This window comes from Danio rerio, chromosome 2 (assembly GCF_052040795.2).
Source record: "Danio rerio strain M-AB ecotype USA chromosome 2, GRCz13ab, whole genome shotgun sequence".
In the NCBI taxonomy this organism is placed as follows: Eukaryota; Metazoa; Chordata; class Actinopteri; order Cypriniformes; family Danionidae; genus Danio; species Danio rerio.
The window spans coordinates 40770001-40777500 of record NC_141022.1 but is presented as its reverse complement, the minus strand read 5'-3'; the positions used below and the strand labels follow the sequence as shown (position 1 = coordinate 40777500).

At 36.0% G+C, this 7500-nt stretch overlaps 2 protein-coding genes across 3 annotated transcripts in view; both read left to right on the top strand.

Moving 5' to 3' along the window:
* The window catches only part of LOC147837182 (uncharacterized), an 8801-nt gene extending 3447 nt beyond the window's left edge, over positions 1-5354 (top strand). Inside the window, exons 2-4 of the mRNA XM_087241144.1 lie at positions 1094-1237; positions 4807-4874; positions 4963-5354. The gene's annotated coding sequence lies outside the window, so the exon portion shown is untranslated. The remainder of the gene's footprint in view (positions 1-1093; positions 1238-4806; positions 4875-4962) is intronic.
* A 1662-nt stretch (positions 5355-7016) lies between these two features.
* LOC147846427 (uncharacterized) overlaps positions 7017-7500 on the top strand; it is a 10761-nt gene continuing 10277 nt past the window's right edge. For both annotated transcript variants that reach the window (XM_087241142.1, XM_087241143.1), the window contains exon 1: positions 7017-7500. This exon is cut by the window's right edge and continues 2749 nt beyond it. The gene's annotated coding sequence lies outside the window, so the exon portion shown is untranslated.

Genomic DNA, 7500 nt, shown 5'->3' with positions numbered 1-7500 from the left:
ACCACTATCAGGAAGCCCGCGTTACCACAGTTTGAGAACCACTGACCTAGAGATTAATACTATATAACTACTATTAGTGAGGGGAGAGGCCAGACATTTTAAAATAAGTGGACCTTGGTGAAATAGGGTTGGGCCTTAGTGCCTACTCTTAAACTAAGTGTATAATAACTAGTTTCTTATATTTATACTCTGTGAAAGTAATTGATTTAACGTGTAACAATTTTTACTATCCAATCCTCATTTTTAAATAAATAAATAAATAAATTGCAAAAAAAAGCAGAGAATCTAAAATCATTTACTTTGCAATGAGGCCCATTTAAATTAATAAATTTAAATTAAGCCCATTTAAAAAAAATAATAATAATAAGTTGGACAGCAACAGTTGGACAGTTCCATTATTGTGCAATAGAGGGGGACTTTAAATTTGACCTAGTTTGTTTAAAGTGAATGACATCTAGTGTTTTATAATTATTGCAATGCATTTTATAAATCCAGTTTTCAGTGTCAAGCAGTCAGATTTACTGTTTTGTTAAAAGCAGCTGGAACTGGATTATTCATTCATTCATTTTCTTGTCAGCTTAGTCCCTTTATTAATCCGGGGTCGCCACAGCGGAATGAACCGCCAACTTATTCAGCAAGTTTTTAGGCAGCAGATGCCCTTCCAGCCGCAACCCATCTCTGGGAAACATTCACACACACATTCACACACACACACGCACTCATCCACTATGGACAATTTAGCCTACCCAATTCACCTGTACCACATGTCTTTGGACTGTGGGGGAAACCAGAGCACCTGGAAGAAAACCCACACAAAGGCAGGGAGAAACACAGAAACACCAACTGAGCCGAGGTTCTAACCAGCGACCCAGTGATCTTCTTGCTGTGAGGCGACAGCACTACCTACTGCGCCACTGCCTCGCCCAGGAACTGGATTAGAATAGATTTGATGCACATCAGACTCCTCTCTAATGAAATTAAAACATTCTCACTGAATTTCTCCAGATGTAGATGCCCAAAGTCATCTTCCTGCTGCATGATTATTCGTGAGCCATTTATCAGTATACAGCAACACAAATGCTCTTGTGCACAGGAAGAAGTTCCTCAGACAGGAAGTGGAGAGCAGTACTTTGGGAAGCCCTGCTGCTGCTGCTGCTGCTGAGCTTCTAGAACACCTGAAGTCCAGATACTGAATCTCTGCTCACCTGCACTCAACTCAACTCTGATGCAGCACCAGGTGAGTCCTCATTCACTGTCACTCTGTGCTTTTGACAAACGAAAGCTTTTGGTTAGCTTGGATTGAGCCTGTTTCACACACTACATGGCATTCATTGTAATATGAAGTAAAAATGATTAGCCCTCCTGTAAATTTCTTTTCTTTTTCAAATTTGTCCCAAATGATGTTTATTAGAAGAAGGATTTTTTTTTACACTATTTTACTTTATTTACTTTTATTTTACTTTATTTGTTTCTTCTGGGTAAAAAAAAGATCAATATTATTAGTTTTCTAAAGCTATGTTTTTTTTCAATTGTCTACAGACCAAACCACAGTCATACAATGACTTGCCTAATTACCTTAACATGCCCTGTTAACCTAATTTACCTTGTTAAGCCTTTAATTGGCACTTTAAGCTGAATAGTATCTTGAAAATATGTAGTAAAATATTATGTGTTGTCATCATGGCAAAGTTATGCCCATATTATTTTGTAAAACTCACTGTACACTTTACTAGTACCGGGTTGGACGCGCTTTTGCTTTCAAAACTGCCTTAATTCTTCGTGGCATACATTTACAAGGTACTGGAAATATTCCTCAGAGATTTTGGTCCATATTGACACGAAAGCATCAAAAAAGCAGTTGCTGCAGATTTGTCGGCTGCAAATGTTGCAAAGTTGCAAATGATTTGTCGGCTGTTGTAGGCTGTTTGTGTGGGTTTCCACCGGGTGCTCCGGTTTCCCTCACAGTCCAAAGACATGAGGTACGGGTGAATTGGATAGGCTGAATTGTCTGTAGTGTATGAGTGTGAATGAGTGTGTGAATGTTTCCCTGAGATGGGTTGCCACTGGAAGGGCATCCGCTGCATAAAACTTATGCTGGATAAGTTGGCGGTTCATTCCACTGTGGCGACCATGGATTAATAAAGGGACTTAGCCGAAAAGAAAAAGAATAAATGAATGACATGCCGCTTTTTCCTGCCGGAAGTTGGGAGAACATTAGTACACTGTGGTCATAAAGGGATGGACATGGTCAGCAACAGTATTCAGGTAGGCTGTGGCATAGACATGATGCTCAATTGGTACTAATGGGTTTAAAGTGTGCCAAGAAATTATCCCCCACACCATTACACCACCACCACCACCAGCCTAAACCGTTGATTCAAGGCAGGATGGATCCTTGCTTTCATCTTGTTGAGAGCAAAATCTGACCCTACCATCCGAATGCCTCAGCAGAAATCGAGATTCATGAGACCAGGCAACATTTTCCCAATCTTCTATTGTCCAATTTTGGTGGGCCTGTGCGAATAGTTTCCTGCTCTTAGGTGACAGGAGTGACACCCGGTGTGGTCTTCTGCTGCTGTAGCCTATCCAGCTCTAGGTTAGACGTGTTGTGTGTTCAGAGATGCTCTCCTGCATACCTCAGTTGTAAACGAGGTGTTATTTGAGTTACTGTTGCCTTTCTATCAGCTGGAACCAGTCTGGCCATTCTCCTCTGTCCTTTGGCATCAACAAGGCATTTGCGCCCACAGAACTGCTGCTCTCTGGATATTTCTCTTTTTCTGATCGTTCTTTGTGAACCCTCTGTAAATCCCAGTAGATCAGCAGTTTCTGAAATACTCAGACCAGGCCGTCTGGCACAACTTTGCCACAATTAAAGTCACTTAAATCACATTTCTTTCCCATTCTGATGCTCGGTGTGGACTGCAGCAGATCGTCTTCACCATGTCTACATGCCTAAATGCATTGAGTTGCTGCCATTTGATTAGCTGATTAAATATTTGCCTTAACGAGCAGTTGGACAAGTGGCCAGTGAGTGTACGCTATATCTGTTATAACGTATATGCCCACGGAATATTTTTTCATCCACATTTGAAACTAAGGGCCCTATCATACACCCGGCGCAATGTGGCGCAACGTGTGACGCACAAGTTTTAGCTTGGTGCAAGAGTCGTTTTGACGTTTTGCGCCACGCTGTTTAAATAACAAACGCATTTGCGCTCATAGTTGTTCTGGTCTATAAAGGAAGGCGTTTTGAGGCGCATTGCTGGCGCATTGCTATTTTGAGAAACCATAATAGATTTTTCAATAGACCAGAACAAAGCCAGTCTATTGTCCAGCGCAGAGTTGCGCCTCGCTTACACACTGCTTAATACACACAAGATGTAGAGCAATACACAAATATCTTTACATTTGAAAAATAATTAAAATATTAAGGATATATATAGGATATAATAAGGATATATGTATGGGATATAAATAAAAAGGATTAAATTATTACAAAACATATTATTTTCTAGCCTACATGAATATGAAAACTATACTTTCATGCCTTCTTCATCTCGGGGGGCTTTTTCAGTTTATTTGTGACAATTTACTTTTGTATAATGTTATTATTTTTAGATGTATTATTTATTATATCCATATTTATATTTGTTTTAATAAAAACAAGCTTAGATTTGCCCACCTGTCAGGTTTTAGACCATATTGAGCACAGCATGCGTATTTGGATATAACTCAGTTTTTTGAACACATTTCATTATTATTGTTCATTTATTCGTTTGCTGGAAATTAGAAATGAATTTAGAAAAAGTTTTGAAACAAATCTTTGCGCTTAACAAACTAAATTAATTATTCATAGGCTAATTGATGTCTGTGCGTACAAGGTTTTCCTATCATAAGAGCGAAAGTAAAAATAGATAATGAGAGGCCTTATCTCTCTTTCTCGCGCTGTAGATGCTCTGTTTAACTGTTTTCTTGCTAGTTAATGGCTCAGTTTTATCCACTTGAAAAGTCGTCAAGTAAAATGCAACTGGCTCTTAAAGGCAATGGGAGATAAGACTCTGGTTTATTCTCAAAACACACCTATACTCTTTAAGAAAATAAGCTCAACCCTTTTAGACCATGCACCATGGCGCAAAATGGATTTTTCCATTCTTATATTAGCAAAAATGGATTCTGACACGCCCTTAATGCGTTTGCGCCCTGCGCTTTGCGCATGGATTGTCAAAATAGAGCCCTTTGTGTCATGGAAGTTATTTTAAATCAAAAGAGGATAATTTACTTGCGAAAGACTTTCATATATGACGAAGTAAAATCTTTTATATCTCTTGCAGTTACAGGTTTCAGACCAAATGTGTGAAAAAGGCTAAGAATAAAATGTAGATTCATTTATTACTTTTCTTGTCGGCTTAGTCCATTTATTAATCTGGGGTCGCCACAGCGGAATAAACCGCCAACTTATCCAGCAAGTTTTTACACAGAGGATGCCCTTCCAGCCGCAACCAATCTCTGGGAAACATACACACATACACACACACACACACACTCATACACTATGGACAATTTAGCCTATCCAATTCACCTGTACCGCATGTCTTTGGACTGTGGGGGAAACCGGAGTAACCGGAGGAAACCCACGCGAACGCAGGGAGAACATGCAAACTCCACACAGAAACACCAACTGAGCTGAGGATCGACCCAGCGACCTTCTTGCTGTGAGGCGAATGTGCTACCCACTGCGCCACTGCGTCACCCAAAATGTATGATATCAGTTTGAAATGAACAACAACAAGCTGTTTGTCCCTTCAGGCTAACAACAATGAATAATGCTGCCCTGAAGATCAGCACAGTTTCTCTCACGAAATGTCTTCCTTCAGGTAATGATCCTGCTGCTGTTTCCATCATCCAGCATGTTTTAGTATGAAGTGAGATCCAGAAGTAGATTCAGTTGTTTTGTTATTGCAGATTGTGGAGGAAGCTTCTACGAGAAGCTTGAGCTTGAGCCAGAATGGTTGGCCATCTTGAAACGACAGACAACCTTCAGAAGCCATCCCACAGTTTCCGGAACTTTCCGCTGGACAACAGACTACACAGCAGAGACAAAACACATTACAATGATCACAGCTGCTTATTTTCTGATAGCTTGCTGATACCATATTCATTTGCATTGCTAAGTATTTTAGCCTCCTGTTCCTCTGCTTCTTTCAGGTGGCATTTCAGTCCATCAGACACACATCTACATCCTGGTGGGCAAAGCGGACAGACTTACAGGGAGGAGTTTGTAAACTTTTTTTGATGACTATAGAAATTTCAAAAGAACTGCATTTGCCGTTATTAAAAATGCAAGAAATTATAAATGACTTTATCCTCACTTTTGTTCATAGTATCCTTGTTAAATAAAACTACTAATTTTACAATGTTCTTTGACAAAAAATTAAAATAATTTTTTTTTTCAGCTATTCAATATTGTAATATGATGTTACAACAGAGCTTTATCACATAAATGCTGGTCTTAGGGTATTTTTAATCATCAAATACATAAGTATTCAAATGTTAATAAAAATTGATGATGATGATAATAATAATAATAATAATCATACCAATAATAACAATAGTAACAATAATAATAATAATAAGTTTTTGTTGTACTTTGGAGTCAATGCAGGTTTGGTGAGCTAAAGAGACTTAAATGAAGAAGAGACTTAATAGAAGTAAGCTCAACAGATAGTGTGTGTTTTCCCTATAAAAATGATTATGTTAAAATCAAAGATATTTTAATAATTTTAAATATTGTACATTTCATTTTTAGTCACTATTGTATGTTTTATTTTGTAAATTACTATAAACATTTAAAAAACTATATATAAAATTTGTTATATTTCCTTTTTTCCTCAATTTGTTTAACGCAGAGAAGATTTTTTCCACACATTTCTAAACATAATAGTTTTAATAACTCATTTCTAATAACTGATTTATTTTATTTTTGTCATAATGATAGGAAATAATATTTTACTAGATATTTTTCAAGTAACTTTTATATAGCTTAAAATGACATTTAAAGGCTTAACTAGGTTGATTAGGTTAACTAGGCAAATTAGGGTAATTAGGCAAGCTATTGTACAATGATAGTTTGTTCTGTAGACTATCAGGAAAAAAAACTAGCTTAAAGGGGCTAATAATATTGACCTTAAAATGGTTTATACAAAAATTAAAAACTACTTTTATGCTAGCCCAAATAAAACAAATAAGACTTTCTCCAGAAGAAAAAATATTATCCGACATATAAATATATATCAGACATCTGTTAAACATCATTTGGGAAATATTTAAAAGAGAATTAAAAAAAAAAAATCATAGGGGGGGCTAATAATTCTGACTTCAACTGCACATACATATTATAATTTAAATTATAATAATTTTTACTTATTTATTTATAATTTTTGCTTAAATAACAAGATAGCATCAAGTTTTTAGACATGGTCATATCTTTAGTTAAAACAATACTAATGTTTTAGCTTTAGAGGTGTCAAGTAGTCAATTTAACCTTGATTTTCAGTAACCATTATTGTTTCTGACAGTTGCCATTTCCTCAAAAAATGCTCTAAAAGACATTATTTTTATTTGAAATTTTGAAGAAAGAGATGTTATCAGACCTATAGAATAACATGCATATGAACATTTTACTCAATCAAGAGAAACTGACTCCTTGGTCTCTTATTTCTTCCGCCACTACTGTATTTTATTGGGATTTTTATAAATAAAGTCTATTCATTGTTATCAGCATTATTAAAGATAACATCAAACCAAAATATTAAATAAAAAAAGTAAAATTTAAAAATAAATAAATAAATAAATACACATTTTGAGCTATTATTTTGGGTTAAAGGGCTACAACTTAAGAAAGAGTTGTGATTCCTTTATCAAATGACAAATGTATGCCTAGATCACAAAAATAAATTTCCATAAATAGAATCAATAAATTATGAATACTTTTATTGCCATTCTTTATACGTGCGGGCGCCACCATTGGAATTGTTTTTGGCTGGAGATTTCTTTCTCTTAGATAGATTTTTAGAGGTTATAAACAGCTTGTTATGCTGCTTGATGTTTAAGGTTTTCTTATTATATTATTCTATATTTTATGTATAGTCATGAACACGGTTTTTTGTAGAGCAAGTAGACTGTTTTCTTCCATTTATTATTCATAGTCATTTCTCCCATAGGCAACTGAATCTGAAGTTCTAAAACAATTGCAAAAATGTGCACTGCAGAATAAGGTCAATAGTGTTGTCCCTTGAGAACGTGTTAAAATACTAATTTCTGTGACATACTGAATACAGGAATTCTTAAAGGTTCTAAGTATCCTAATACTTGCCCGGTTATTGTTTCTGACTGATGTCAAAATTGTATAATTCTGAACTCACTGAGAAGGGTGATGATGAGGAAGACAACATAAAAACACAGTAAAAAAATGCTGTAGGCTCAGCTCAGGTGAAAACACTG